General features: G+C 45.7%; 1 protein-coding gene across 5 annotated transcripts in view; it reads right to left on the bottom strand.

Annotated features, from left to right (window-relative positions):
* LOC121232878 (elongation of very long chain fatty acids protein 7-like) overlaps positions 1-13,013 on the bottom strand; it is a 32,722-nt gene extending 19,709 nt beyond the window's left edge. The window contains exons 1-2 of one of the 5 annotated variants that reach the window (XM_041121381.1): positions 12,936-13,013; positions 10,016-10,051 (exon numbers count right to left, since the gene is read on the bottom strand). The gene's annotated coding sequence lies outside the window, so the exon portion shown is untranslated. Of the gene's footprint in view, positions 1-962; positions 1,038-10,015; positions 10,052-11,770; positions 11,889-12,896 lie in introns of those variants that run through there. The other 4 variants (XM_041121383.1, XM_041121382.1, XM_041121380.1 and 1 more) reach the window with 4 other exon arrangements.
* Positions 13,014-16,423: the final 3,410 nt, after the last annotated feature.

Below are 16,423 nucleotides of genomic sequence, written 5' to 3'. Positions count from 1 at the left end.
AAAACTATTAGTGATTCTTGTAATGGGAATTACTGGTATGCCTCAAATGTTCCTTATTTTTAAATGAGAACAAGAAGTTTCTCACATTCCTTTGCTTAACCCACATGAAAGATATTCACCATTCTTGATGGTCATTTATTTCCCCTACGTAGTTTTTAAATATTTAAAAGATATCAAGATTTGCTTTTAAATAGTAATTTTACAACATTTTATGTTGATGGCTACTAAACAAAACAAGCAAACAAAAGAACCTGACAGAAAACCAAGCAAAATGAAACAATCTAACATAAGCTTTGTCACTCCAGAAAACAAATTCTAAAACTCAGTGGGAACTTAAAACACATTCAGAATCTGCATTAGAGAGCAAAGCTAATTATTAGAAAGATGGACAAGCTACTTTTACAGGGACCTCTTAGCAAAAGACAGGAGAGTATGACAATACAGTACAAACTTCAATGGGATAATTTCCACTCAAGGCAGATGCCAAAAGCAAAGGTTCTGGAGCATCACCCCCTGGGCCTGGCAGGCAGGTAACAACTGGTGGACCCTCCATCCCACAGAGCCTGCAGCAAGATGGGGAGAGCCTGCAGAAAGCATTGACCCACGCAGGTCTGATTTCAAAATGATAGTTTAAGAAATGACAGTAATACTGGCTTACATATTCAAGCACAATTATGAAACTTTAATGTTTCAGAAACACTTAGTATACTATTGTTAATTCTGCTCTTGAAGTTCAGAAGGTAATTAAATCAGGATATTTCACAGATGGTATCTTTAGCTTTACCTGGAAAATACCAGCTCTGCCCTTCCTATTTCCCAAGGCTGTGTGCTTACATAATTACAGTTATTTTAACTACATTACCCTCTTATGCCACATGGCAAACATACAAACTGCCTATTACATTAGACTGATTACTCACCTACATTCTGCAACAAAGTTTTAAACTGCAGCTGGGCGTCACCTGTTGTTACAGATTTCCCTGAGAGGAGTTTCCATCACCTTCCCCATCCTTTATGCCTTCTCTCAATCATGCAACCTGTTTTTGGAAAGATTTGTCTCATGGGCAAGTTGGCTATATCCTGCTTAGCATTAGGTGGCCTTTTCTTTTTGTTAATATTGCTTGTAAACACCGTTCCTGTGTGGTGGGTTGACCCTGGCTGGATGCCAGGTGGTCACCAAGCTGCTCTATCACACCCCCTCCTCAACTGGACAGGGGGACAAAAATACGACAAAGGGTTCGCGGGTCGAGATAAGGACAGGGAGAGATCACTCACCAATTACTGTCACGGGCAAAACAGACTCGACTTGGGGAAATTAGTTTAATTTGCCAATCAAAAGTCACAGGGTAATGAGAAATAAAACCACATCTTAAAACACCTTCCCTCCACCTCTCCCTTCTTCCTGGGCACAACTTCACTCCCCAATTCTCTACCTCCTCCCCCCGAGTGGCACAGGGGGATGGGGAATGGGGGTTGCAGTCAGTTCATTATGTGTTGTCTCTGCCCCTCCTGCCTCCTTGCTCTCTTCCCCTGCTCCAGCATGGGGTCCCTCCCATGGGAGACAGTCCTCCACGAACTGCTCCAGGCACAGAAAAGCTCCTTCCTATGGGAACTGTTTCAGGTTCTTCACAGGCCACAGGTACAGCCCCATTTTGTGCCCAGCTCCCTGCCAGAATCATATGGGCATTCTCCTGGTCCACGCACACCAATCCAACCACCAGCAACTGCTGAATGAGGATGCCCTGGCGCACAGTCCCACGGCATCTCTGCCAATGGGTCTGGTCCTCAGGCAGCTGCAGGATAAGCCACAACAGCTCACTGACACAACTGAAAGCTTAATCTTTTTGGAAAAGGTTATTTTTCAGTCAGTTCAGTGGGTGCACCTGAAAGGCTGAAAGAGCTCATGCAAGGGAAACGGTAAGACATGAACTGGGATGCCACAGGCAGGAAGAAAGGTGGGAGTAGCAGCCCTGTCACAGATCCCTTTAAGCTGATGATGAAATCATGTTGAGAGGACACGGGATCATCGTGTCCAGTCCTGCATAGACAATCATGTACTAGATCCACAGTCAAGAAGTTCACACACTGCACCTCAGCAAGTCATCACTCTGTCCATGAGAAGCCACAAGGGACACTCCACAACACAAGAACCGAAGCCACAAAAATTACATTGTGCTACAATAAGGCAGAAAAAGATCTGTCATCACCAATATCTTTAATGCATCAGCTGGGGTTGCAGTGGTACATGTGAAAGTGATCCTAGGGACTAATGTCCCACATCACATTTAAACAGTCCTTGCAATCATAGCCTGGAAGGAAGTTGCTTTACAAGTCTGAACTCAATTATCAGTTTAACTCAAGTACGAGAAAGACACTGGGCAGGCCCCTGAAAGGATTCTCAGTTTCGCTTGGGAAGTGAACACCATGGACATTAGTGTATCTTCCCCAGTTTTCTCTCCCCATATTCTCAATGTTTCAGAGAAAGGCTAAAAACATAAACAGGTGGAAAAGCTCCTAAAAGTTTAACTTGCTATCTGTGCTCCCCTGCCTTTACCAAAAACTCTTTACTTGAGCATTTGCATGTCAGCCATCCTGCAGTCAATTAGTCTCATCTGTCTACTCCTCTGCTGTGGCAAGTGGCTCCTCCACCCAGCTTATGACAGAAGCTCTTCTCATTGGTCCCCCAGTGCATGGCTTGCACTTGGCTCCCTTAAGTTTCATTCCAGCTCGGTGACACCAGCTCAAAAAGTCACCTAGTCCTGCCTACATGGTGAGCCCTGTGGCACATATCTGTCCTGGTTTCAGCTGGGATAGAGTTAATTGTCTTCCTAGTAGCTGGTACAGTGCTATGTTTTTGAGTTAGGTATGAGAAGAATGTTGATAACACACTGATGTTTTCAGTTGTTGCCAAGTAGTGTTTAGTCTAAAGTCAAGGATTTTTCAGCTTCTGATGCCCAGCCAGCAAGAAGGCTGGAGGGGCACAAGAAGTTGGGATGGGACACAGCCAGGGCAGCTGACCCAAAGTGGCCAAAGGGGTATTCCATACCATGTGACGTCACGTCTAATATATAAACTGGGGGGAGTGGGGGTGGGGGATCACGGCTCGGGGACTAACTGGGCATCGATCGGCAGGTGGTGAGCAATCGCATTGTGCATCATTTGTACATTCCAATCTTTTTATTATTACTATTGTAATTTTATTAGTGTTACCATTATCATTATTAGTTTCTTCTTTTCTGTTCTATTAAACCATTCTTATCTCAACCCACGAGTTTTACTTCTTTTCCTGATTCTCTCCCCCATCCCACTGGGTGGGTGGGGGAGTGAGCGAGCAGCTGCCTGGTGCTTAGTTGCTGGCTGGGGTTAAACCACAACAATATCGCATGACAACTTTCACCTAGAAGTCAAAATAAGGTTCACCTATGATGTAATTTTTTTAATTAATGCAACCTCATTTCCATTAGATAATGATACATTATTACCCTTAACAAAAACCTTTGGCAAAGTATTCATTTAGTATTTGGGCCATATCAGACTCAGGTTAATCTCCTCCTTACCAAAAGGGCTTAACAGCTCCTCCTTTTTCTTCCTTGCTTATTATGTAACCAGAAAACTTTCTGCAGCATTTTAATTTTTCTTTCAAGACCAGATCAGCTAAGCTTTGGGTCACTTTTAACAGGCTTTCACCAAATGAGAACCAGGGGCTAGACAGCAGTAACACAATCTAGTATTTCAGCCGTGCAACACAATCATGCTAACTCATACACCCAGTGCTCCCCATTAATTCCTCTACGAGTCAACATCTTCATAACATGCCGAGATTTTACCCATTCTGTTTTTCTTTTCTCTACAATAGGGACAGTTCTGATAAATATATGTAAGAATTATTTACAGCTGTGGTATTTCTAAAGTGCATACACATTGTTAGTAACCAAGCAAACCAGAATATAAAACTCTGTACTGATCTAGAGGAGTAAGGAGTGGTATTTACCTGTGCTGCAAATATAGCACAGTCTGGTTTTTTTAACCTGCATAGGAAATATATTATTTTCAAGAAAATGTATAGGTAAGCTCTAAAAAGGTAGGGGGAGGGCAAGTGCTAACTAATTACTTTCAATGAAAGGGACCAAAGATGTCTGATGACATCAAAAGTTTGCATTTTAGAAGACTAAGAATGAATGGGCTTTGTGGATGCATCCACAAAATAGGAGTAATAACATTTAATTTCTTCTCATTATGGTGATGAAGATTGCTTATTTTGAGTACACACCATAGTTATTTGAATGCTTTGGTAAGACTCCTTACAGCTTTCTACCAGACACCTCTTTTAGGGCAAAGCACATGGAATGCAGATAAGAGCGTCCACATATCAGTTCTCGATACCTTTGTAAAACACCCTGACAAAGGGCAGGCCACAAGCAACACACTCATCTAATGTTGCCAAGGTTTGTGTTCACTCTAAAGCTCTCCCTTCTTCTCCTCTGTGATACCATTACCCAAAGTCTGTATCATTCCTGAAACTCCAGATAGGATGGCTTAAATTGACTCCAGTTATGAGTACTATTGCTTGTATCTAACTGCCTGATTAAAGCTACTCATATGAAAATATGAAAAGGGACATGAGTGAGACCATCCCCTTCCTTCAGCTGCAAGTGGAGCCACTGGGTTGGCTCTGTCATATCATCTATCCTCATTAACAGTTAACAAGAGAACTGCATATGAGAATCTCATACATCCAATTAATTAAAATAGAACCAGTTTGCTACCACGAACTGGTAAAGAATTTAGTTTGTGTTTACCCATCACTTGACATAAATTGTCATTAAATAGTCACTGGGGGGGGGGGCACTCTATGGAAGCTAAACAAAGAGAGATGCAGAACTAGACTTCAGCTTCCAGGAGACTCCTTAAAACAAATGGGAACAAGATGTGTTACACGGGTAATATCTTGCTAATCTAGCTAACACCAATGGAAAAAAAGCAGACAAGCCTTCTTATTCCCAAAGACATCTTGTAACCAAGTAATCAATGGCAATGTACCTGTAGCTATTCAGCACTGGAGAAAAATAAATACAGAAAAATCAGACCATAAATTTCCACCTGCAGTAGACAAAGAGGGGAGATGGTGCTATCTTTTGTAACATGAAAATACAGCAGAAAGGAGTTTCATAGGAAGGGGAGACAAAAAAAAAGTTACCTTAAAAACACAATATTTACCTTACGAAAGAAGAGGTGAGCAAGTAAAGTGAAAAATATTCATCGATACCAAAGGAAGAAGTATTTTTGTACAGTCACATCTTGCCTATAGCATACACTCAGCTACTGTCACTGCAGATGCCACGGTGCAAAGTCAATGTCATTTTATGGAACTTTTATTGCACCAGCTGTAATCTTGCTGGGTTCAGAATATTACTAAGTAGTAACACTGATAACACCAGTGCAGAGTTGCAACATATTATTTTGTTCGCTCTTTAATGCAGCAATTTAGAAAAGCTGAACTGCTCCCACATCACACTCTCATGCTGACATGGGCTAATTTCCTTTACCATTGTTTCCCACCGCCTTGCACTTGCTCAACTGTGGTGGGTTGACCCTGGCTGGAGGCCAGGTGCCCACCAAAGCCACTCTATCACTCCCCTCCTCAGCTGGACAGGGGAGAGAAAATATAAGAAAAGGCTTGTGGGTCGAGATAAAGACAGGGAGAGATCACTTGCCAATTACCATCACGGGCAAAACAGACATGACTTGGGGAAAATTAACTTAATTTATTGCCAATCAAATCAGAGTAGGGTAATGAGAAATAAAATCAAATCTTAAAACACCTTCCCCCCTCCCCTCCCCCTTCTTCCCAGGCACAGCTTCACTCCCAGATTCTCTACCTCCTCCCCCCAGCAGCAGTGCAGGGGGACAGGGAATGGGGGTTACGATCAGTTCATCACACGTTATTTTCTGCCGCTTCATCCTCCTCATCGGGAGGACTCATCACACTCTTCCCCTGCTCCAGTGTGGGGTCCCTCCCACAGGAGACAGTCCTCCACGAACTTCTCCAACGTGGGTCCTTCCCACGGGCTGCAGTTCTTCACAAACTGCTCCAGCATGGGTCCCTTCTATGGAGTGCAGTCCTTCAGGAGCACACTGCTCCAGCGTGGGTCCCCCACGGGGTCACAAGTCCTGCCAGAAAACCTGCTCCAGCATGGGCTCTTTCTCTCTCCACGGGTCCACAGGTCCTGCCAGGAGCCTGCTCCAGCGCAGGCTTCCCACGGGGTCACAGCCTCCTTCGGGCATATCCACCTGCTCTGGCATGGGGTCCTCCATGGGGACAGCCTGCCTCACCATGATCTTCACCACGGGCTGCAGGGGAACTTCTGCTCTGGTGCCTGGAACACCTCCTACCCCTCCTTCTTCACTGACCCTGGTGTCTGCAGGATTGTTTCTCTTACATGTTCTCACTCCTTTCTCCAGCTGCTGTTTCTGTGAGTCCCGCAACTTTTTTTCTCTTCTTAAATATGTTATCACAGAGGCACTACCACTATCCCTGATTGGCTTGGCCTTGGCCAGCGGCAGGTCCCTCTTGGAGCCGGCTGGCATTGGCTCTGTCAGACATAGGGGAAGCTTCCAGCAACTTCTCACAGAAGCTACCCCTGTAGCCCCCCCACTACGAAAACCTTGCCATACAAACACAATACAAATTGCCAATTTAAAAATGTATAAACGTGAAGATTTAAATGCTTGTTGTGCAGTGAGGATAACCATTGAATGGACATTCCAAGCACGTTCCATGATACTGCAGTGGCTGCTCTGGAGCCTGCAACATCTTACAGCTTTTCACAGCTGAGAGCTCTAATTCAGATGCTATCTACTAACTGTTTTGTTATACAAAATTAATAGCTAAATCCTACTCTCAGTCCACTCATTGCCCAGCCTGTATCCATGTTTGGGATTGCCCTGACCCAGGTGCAAGACCTTGGCCTTGTTGAACTACATGAGGTTCACATGGGCCCACCCCAAGCCTGTCAAGGTCCCTCTGGATGGCATCCCTTCCCTCAGGTGTGTCAACCACACCACTCAACTTGGTGTCACCCGCAAACTTGCTGAGGGTGCACTCAATCCCACTGTCCATGTCACCAACAATGATGTTAAATAATACTGGTCCCAATATGGACCCCTGAGGGACACCACTCGTCACTGGTCTCCACCCAGACATTGAGCCATTGACTGCAACTCTCTAAGTGTGACCATCCAGCCAATCCCTTATCCACCGAGTGGTCCACCCATCAAATCCATGTGTCTCCATTTTAGAGACAAGGATGTTGTGTGGGACAACATCAAATGCTTTGCACAAGTCCAGGTAGATGGTGTCAGTTGCTCTTCCCTTATCCACCAATGTTGTAACCCCGTCATAGAAGGCCACCAAATTTGTCAGGCACGATTTGCCCTTAGTGAAGCCATGTTGGCTGTCACCAATCACCTCTCTATTTTCCATGTGCCTTAGCATACCTTCCAGGAGGATCTGCTCCATGATCTTGCCAGGCACAGAGGTAAGACTGACTGGCCTGTAGTTCCCCAGGTCTTCCTTTTTTCCCTTTTTAAAAATGGGGATTATGTTTCCCCTTTTCCAGTCTGTGGTAACTTCCCTGGACTGCTATGACTTTTCAAATATGATGGATAGTGGCTTAGCAACTTCATCTGCCAGTTCCCCCAGGACCCTCAGATGCATCTCATCAGGTCCCATGGACTTGTGCACCTTCAGGTTCCTTAAATGGTCTCAAACCTGATCTTCTCCTACGGTGGGTGGTACTTCATTCTCCCAGTCCCTGCCTTTGGATTCTGTGAGTTGGGCGGCATGTCTATAGCACTTGCCAGTGAAGACCAGCAAAAAAGTTGTTGAGTACCTCAGCCTTCTCCATGTCAGTTGTAGCCAGGTCTCCCATTTCACAGTGTGGGTGAATTTGCTTTCACCCACACTCACTGTCTTCCATACACATTACATAGCTGTAGGTTCATCCAGCTGACTACATCCAAAAAGCGTGATGCTTTCCTACTGACTGGAATGGAGGACTGGACCTCTTCCCACTGCTGTTGTCTCAACAGATGAGTCAATGTCATATAATTTCACCATCTGTAAAAGCAGCTCCCTTATCGCAAATGTCTGTCTAGATTCAATTAAGTTTTGTCCAATGCTCCGGCACCTTGGATGAAGGCAACTGATGACATGCAAGCCCACTTCACGAGGATATGCGTAAAGTCTCTACAGGATAAAAGCAAGAACACCAAATTGCACAATTTCCACAGCTCCAGAGGCAATTTTCATCCCATACTTTTAAATGTAGGTCAAATAGGGTATCCAAGCTGTTCAGTTTTAAAATACAGTAGCAGCCTCATTTCAAGAGATCGGGAAGAACTCCAGATCAAACCAGAACTCAGTGTTGTCCAGTCCATGTTCAAGAAACTTTTTTCTTCAACTTTCAGATAAATTCTCATAACTGATCAATGGACCACTTCAGTTTAAGAGAAGCACTTTCAGGATAATCTGAACTTCAGCTGGGGGATTTTTCACCCCATAACATTTCAAACACTCATTAAAGGACTTGTTGAAGAGAGGCACAGAAAGCTCTAACAGCTTCTGTTTTGTACTCCCTCCCCTCCCAACCTTCTCCCTTCTCCAAAATATAAGAGTTATGTTCATGGTTGGAAGTTAAAATGAGTGGACTTCCTGAACACCAGAGCTATGCATAAAGCTATTTACAGCCTTGCCTTACAGTTTTATTACTTCTTCATGTAAAAACAAACTCAAGCAGGCTCCTCTTCAATAACCTAACTTGGTACAGAACAAAAGGTGCTACAGAAACAATGTTGTTGGCACAATAGTAATAATGCAAGTGACTGAAGGAATTAATATCTGTAACAAATTTTCTGAGGAACACAACTCACAAGTAGTTTTGCAAAAGGTTTAATTTCAAAGTTGACAGTGAACGCTGAGCTTACTTCATTAGCCTCTTGGCTTTTGTACGCAGTGTCTTCTACACACCTCAGTCACGAGAGACAAGGGTGGACAGGGCACTTCCAAAGTGCATTACAATAATTTCATTAAGCTTGTCAGGCCATTCTGTACAGTTAAGTCTCAAAAATGATTCTTTTATTTCAGTAGTGAAAAGACAAGCCACAAAACTCCGACTACAAAAGTGATTACAGAATGTATTTAATCCAGATATTTCCAACAGTGCATCTAATAAAATAAAGAAAGGATTGTAGTGGATGTTATAAATGCAAACACTGTAAAATACACTAAAGTATTCAATTGGAATATACCCAAATTTAAGTAATTTTCACCTGTATAGGAGAAGGCAACATTACCAGCTACTACTTCTCTGAACAGACTATAGACATTTCCATGCTGCCCATCCCCATCTATTCATAAGGTCACATGGTAAACAAATACCACAGTATTTACTTAACAGAATAAATAAGCACATCTGACCTATAACTCTGATATTCTTGGTGCTTCAGCCAATACCTTTTAGTTAAAAACAAAGAACATTTTACCAAAAGAAAACAAATTAAAATATTGGCTGTAAAGTCCTTACCAAAAAAAAAAAAAAAAAAAAACCACCAAAAAAACAGATACGTTTGACAAATAATGTATTTCAAAACTTAACTAAACAGAAACACTTCCCCCCCAAAAGACCCTCCACTGGCAAAAACAGTTCTAAACCAAGAAGTTTCCTCCTTCCCCGTTGCCTTGCACTCTGCTCAGGTACACATCAAAAAACATCAGCATCAACTACTGGTAACACTTTCCAGGCACTTTATGTTTTAATAGATCAGGCAAAACCCAATTAAAAAAAAAAAAATCCACTTGTCACCTCAAATAACTTTTGAGCACAGTACCAACGTGAACCACACCTGTACTCTAAAAGTATACAGAAAAGCATTGAATCAGATTTTTGTGGCTTTGTTTTAAGCCATTTCAGGATTGATGATACAATGCAAATTATTTCCAAATCAACAAACTGACCTTTGTGTTTCAGACTCCAGCAAGAGTTGTCCCCTTCTTTTGTTAGAAAACAAAGAATAAAAGGAATAGAGTTATTCTTAGTAAGCATAGGGCCCAATGTGCAAGGCACCATATCAATATAAAAGACAATTCAAACTACAAAGAATTCACAATACAATTAAACATATGCAGGCAGCATGTAGGAATTCATAAAGCTGCTACAAGCAGCTCCTCTTGAGTACAGCCTGCTAGAGCAGAGCAAGTCTGACTGTTTACAGGGTAGGTTTGCAATTATAAGAGTGCTTTTAATGGTACCAATGTAATTTAAATCAACCTCTCCCCCCATTACTCATACCTGCTTCCACATCACCCTTGACTCATGCTGGAACAACTGTTTTTCTGGGTGCATAATAAAACAGATTGGGAAACAGATCCAAGGTGGGGGAGACAGTCCCACAGAAAAGGAAAGGGTATTTTTAACCCAGACCAGTTCCTCAGTGCACTTCAGCACTGGCCTTCACCAAGGGTTATACCAGCATAACAGAAAGGTGACACAAGGGCAAAAGCACTTGGGATAAAAGAAATGCTGGTGAAACTACATCAGCCTAAGTTGGTATCATGAGGGGAGTGGAGATAAGAGTCAGCGTTCACTGCTTTTATTGTGATGAGTAACACAGCCCTGACACAGTTAAGAGGGGCAGGGGCAGGCCTGAGGAAAAGATAAGATAAGCCTTAAACCAGAAGTACTGGGTAGAAGTAGATTCATGAGGAAGAACAGGAGTACAAGGTAGGGGAAAAAAAAAGTTTCCCAGTTTATTGCAGTGGAGTGAAACAAAGCCAGGAAGGGCACAGCACAGCAAGGGGAGCACACTCAGCAAAGGCCATCAAGTCCTGTCACGTCAGGATACAGAAACATACCCAATTAGTTCTTTTACTGGTATGTAATTAGTCGATAGGTATTTCATGGTATTCGGCGAGCTTCATAACTAGTCAAATCCTATTTGGCATGTATTACTTGACTAATGCCATGGCATCTTTCCCAACACATTCCATGAATATTGCTTCCTGTACCATAACCTGCCTCACTCTACTGGTAAATAAATATTATTTAATAGAAAGTTGATTGACACATTATAATGAAATACCATAAAGCTGCATTATTCCCCGCACTTGCAACAGAGGTGCTGCCTAGGAAGACTTTAAGCCTGTTTGGCTAGGTTTTCATATCCTAAGTCTTTGTACTTTTTCTTCAAGCAAACATGTAAATACAAGTGCACCCATTCCTCAGTGAAGCATTTTCAGGGTACATCCACACTGCCTAATGCCATGTTGATACACAACGATGCTACCTCTACCCAAGGCAGCTCCAAGGCAGCCCAAATGCTTCCCAGGCAGCACCCCAGATGCTGAGCAGCAAAGTCAGGCAGCATGCAGTTCCCAGGCTGCTCCCAACAACCAGAAAAACTTGTTCAAACTTCTCCCACATGGCAACGTTCAGTACAGACCTACACGCAGGTCTGGGAAGGATTGAGTTACAATGGAGTAAGGAAGAGGGTATCCATACACAGCTATAAGGTTTCTGTTTTGTCTGAACAGCTTTAGTTATCTTGATTTCCTACACAAGCAAGCAAAGAAATCAGTAAGAGTTGGTCTGCAGCCTCACTACACCTTTTCAAGCATCACCCAATTCTATCCTAGCAGCAACACGGCCCAAAACCCAACCACAGTATCGACATACTTACAATGTATTTACAAATTAAGTATCAATGTACTTACAATGCTCAAACAACGCATGCGACACCCATGGTTGCAAAGGACAAGTCCAAGAGACTGGCCCAATACAGCCTCATCAGCCACGTGCTGGCACACACCTGCTTCCTCAGCTCGCAGCCTCGCTGCTGCTGCTGACAGTCCTTGGGGATGGACCCACCATGCACAGCAGCAGAGGAGACCTGTCTCCGAGGAGGAGGAAGGCAGCAAGCCAGACAACCACCCCACTTTCAACTTGCTAGACAACCCCTGACTAGACATCATCCCTCCAGCCCTACATTTTAATATCATCATCTTAACCACATGGGCCACACCTCTCCCCTGGCTGCCTCCAACCTTTGCCCCTGCAAAGAAAGAGGCCTCCATCTCTTGACATCTAGGACCACTCGTCTCTCTGGGGTGTGGATGGGGGAAAAGGCATTTTTCAAGAATAAAATCCCTGATACAGCCTCCTGTGCAAGGCAGAAGCCATCCCCATGCCTCATCCTTGGTGTGACTTGTTCTTCAAGACAGGAAGGTGAGCTCAGTGCATGTGGAGCATAGCCAGAGGGCTTAGAGGGACAGGCAGTGTGGGGAACAACCAGAGGGTTTAAGGGGATAGACTCCGTGGGGTGTGGGGCACTGCCAGAGAACTTGGGGGCCAGGCACTGCAGGGTGTGAGGTGCAGCCAGGGGGGTTGGAGAAATAGGCACTGTGGGGCACAGGCAGAGGGTTTAGGGGGTGAAGGCACAGTAAGTCACTGACGGGGTTTTGGGGAGACAGGGACCACAGGGTGTGGCCAGAGAGTTTGGGGGAAAGGCGCAGCAGGGTGCAGCCAGGGACGGGGGTGCAGCCTGAGGATGGAGGGAAGAGGCACAGCCAGGGATCTGCAGGAGAGGCATAGGGGGTGCGGGCACAACCAGGGAGTTTGGGGGGTAGGTGGGCAGGAGGCACCCCGGGGCCCAGCCCCCCCAACCCTGCGCGCACAAGCGCGGGAGGGACCCCGCGCAGGGACGGCGGAGGCCAGAGGGACACGCACTCACCTCGCCCCTCCCCAACACCACCCCGGACCCCGCGCACGCCACGCCACGCGGCCGCAGAGACTAGCGGGCGGCAGGGAGGGAGGGGGGGCGGCGGGCACTCGGTACCCTACCGCACCCCGAAGCTTCCCGCTCTCGCTGGGACCACTCACGCAGCAGTAGCACGGCTCCACCCGTCGCCGCAGCCACCGGACAGCAACTGCACGGCGAGACAACCCGCGGGAGGGCGCGGAGGCGGCACGACCCGCCCGGCCCCCACCTCCGCGGCACCGCCCTCCGCCGCGTTCACACCCACATTCACGGCCGGGGCCACGCCGGCTGCACTGAGTCATCAGCTCGGCCGTTGCCTTTCCCGCACCCTCCCGAGAGGCAGAGGGGGGTTTCGGGCACCGTTTGACGTCTGCGCCCAGGGGCGGGCGAGCAGCTCGCGGCGGGAAGCCGTGCCGCCCTCCGCGGCCCTGGGGGCTGCCCCTTCCCACGCGGCCGGGTTGCCTGGGGGACCGGGCGGGGGAGTCGAGGCTAAGAATAGGAAAAAGACAACTGATTTTCTCCCTGTTGCGATATCCACTGCTGCGGTGTTCAGGGGTTTCTCCAGACGCCCCTAGATCTCTCACTAGCACTTTCTGTGAGCACGGAGAAGTCCGAATTGCAGCGTGGCTTCTTGATGCTGAGGGATCGGTGGCAACTAAGGGTCACTGAAGGCAACACTAGGAAGATGGAATAATTCCTTGTTTAAAAAAAAATAAAGCAAAACTGATGAGCTTTAGCTCAGTACTTTAGGGCACACTCTCACCCCAAAAAGATTGCAGTACATATGTATGTTCCTCTCTTAGAAGCTATTTAGGATGAAGATAATGCTCCCCAATGACTCCCATCTAGAGAAGGGTCACAATGAAAGGTGATGGGGGATTCCTAGCATGTAAATAGGTGATCCAGTTTGTCACTTTAATCCACAGAAAGCTATAAATTACAGCTTTTGAGATCGTTAGCATAGAGATGATAGCTTGAGTCAAAAGAAGAGGCAAAAACAACGCTCAAAACCAGAAGTTCGAGACCACAAGAGGCAGAACCAGCATTGAAAGCTTGTTATGAGTGTGGAAATATTATGAGAAGCTGAAAAACAGGTGGCAGGATGGGGATGGAGAAACATAGCTTGTAACAGAAATCCTGCAGAAACTCCACATCACTGAGCAATTGATTAGGCTGGAGATTAGGAGGAGGACCTTGAGCTTTTTGGGTTTGCTTCATGCTCCTATTGGAATTGTTAGGATTATGACGGGTGAGGAAATCCTGGGGCTTTTGAGAGGGCATCTTAATAAGATCACTGAGATTGGCCAAAAGGGATATGTAGGAATATGACAATCCATTGAGCAATACTGTGTGTCTTACCTAGGAGGGGAAAATCACAAACCAAAAGTAAACAACCATTCTCCCACACCCTTAATTTTCAGAAGTTGGAAACTTTAATTTGATTTCTTGGTTCAAAACCATTTTTTTTAAGACATCAGCCAAGAAAAACTACAAACAGGCCTTAGGAACCAGCACATCCCTGCTCAGACAGAGCCCTTGGGAGCCTTAAGACTAATAAGTCTTGACTTGTCCAGAGGAATGCAGCTTTATGGCTCAGCAAGCAATTAATATTCCTCATGTGTTGTAATATCTATTTTCCCATTCCTGATAGGGCTGCCTTGGCTGAGACAAAATGGGACACTGTGGTGCATAACAATAAAAAGGAAGTAGGTCACCTGTACACTTCAAAATGCAAGGCTGTTGTCATTAATGGAAAAAAAATAGAAACAATTACCAGATGCAAGCTAACAGCTCTAACACATTTGATGCCAACAGTGTTAGTTAGCAACAACAGCTGCTACTTCTGTCTTTGGAACCCCATAAAGAGAGTAAGCGGCCTTGCCTTCTGTGCACTTCAGGAGCAAAGGTAATTCAAATCATCAGGCAAGTCTGTGAGGGTTGGAGGGAACAGAAATAATGGTTGACCTGCTCATAGCAGGTAAATTATTAACATACAGTTATATGCAGCAGGGGAAAGGCAGCATAAAGGAGACAGCTGTGCCCCGCACACACAAAGAAAGCAGACACACACAGGAAGTCAGAGACATTTACATTTTAAAAGAGGGAGCTATCAGCAACCAGGCTTTCTCAGTGGTTAGTGCGTAAAAGCTGTGCATGAGATTTATTGTAAATATAAGTAATCTTTTAAGTTCCCTACATTCACCATCCAAGAACATGGCAAGAGGGAAACAAATGTAGACACTGGAGACAGCTCTCTGCATTTTATAAGATGCTGAAGACTTAACTCCTGGTCTACGCTGAATGAATCATAGAATCATTTAGGTTGGAAAAGACCCTTAAGATCATCGAGTCCAACAGTTAACCTAATGCTACCAAGTCCACCACTAAACCATGTCCCTAAGCACCGCATCTACATGTCTTTTAAATACCTCCAGGGATGGTGACTCAACCACTTCACTGGGCAGCCTGTTCCAATGCCTGACAACCCTTTTGGTGAAGAAATCTTTCCTAATATCCAATCTAAACCTCCCCTGGCACAACTTGAGGCCATTTCCTCTCGTCCTATCACCAGCCACCTGACAGAAGAGACCAACACCCACCTCACTACAACCTCCTTTCAGGTAGTTGTACAGAGCAATAAGGTCTCCCCTCAGCCTCCTTTTCTCTAGACTAAACAACCCCAGTTCCCTCAGCCGCTCCTCATAAGACTTGTGCTCTAGACCCTTCACCAGCTTCGTTGCCCTTCTCTGGACATGCTCCAGCACCTCAATGTCTTTCCTGTAGCGAGGGGCCCAAAACTGAACACAGTATTCGAGGTGCGGCCTCACCAGTGCCGAGTACAGGGGGACGATCGCTTCCCTGCTCCTGCTGGCCACACTATTTCTGATACAAGCCAGGATGCCATTGGCCTTCTTGGCCACCTGGGCACACTACCAGCTCATATTCAGCTGGCTGTCGAGCAACATCCCCAGGTCCTTTTCCACCAGACAGCTTTCCAGCCACTCTTCCCCAAGCCTATAGTGTTGCATGGGGTTGTTGTGACCCAAGTGCAGGACCCGGCACTTGGCCTTGTTGAACCTCATACAATTGGCCTCAGCCCATTGATCCAGCCTGTCCAGATCCCTCTGGCTCTGTAGAATCTTTCTACCTTCAAGCAGATAAACCCTGCCTCCCAACTTGGTGTCATCTGCAAATTTACTGAGGGTGCACTCGATCCCCTCATCCAAATCACTGATAAAGATATTAAACAGAACTGGCACCAAAAAATATGTGATAACATATTTAAGAAGGGGGAAAAACTGCTGTGCAACAGCAGCTGGGAGAGAGGAGTGAGAATATGTGAGAGAAACAACTCAGCAGACACCAAGGTCAGTAAAGAAGGAGGGGGAGGAGGTGCTCCAGACACTGGAGCAGAGGTTCCCCTGCAGCCCGTAGGGAAGACCATGGTGAGGCAGGCTGTCCCCCTGCAGCCCAGGGAGGTCCACGGTGGAGCAGATATCCACCTGCAGCCCGTGGAGGACCCCATGCCGGAGCAGGTGGGTGCCTGAAGGAGGCTGTGACCCCGTGGGAAGCCTGTGCTGGAGCAGGCTCCTGGCAGGACCTGTGGACC

Source organism: Aquila chrysaetos (assembly GCF_900496995.4).
Source record: "Aquila chrysaetos chrysaetos chromosome W unlocalized genomic scaffold, bAquChr1.4 W_unloc_1, whole genome shotgun sequence".
NCBI classification, from domain to species: domain Eukaryota; kingdom Metazoa; phylum Chordata; class Aves; order Accipitriformes; family Accipitridae; genus Aquila; species Aquila chrysaetos.
Note: the sequence above shows the minus strand (reverse complement) of the source record. Positions and strands in the feature narration are given on the sequence as shown.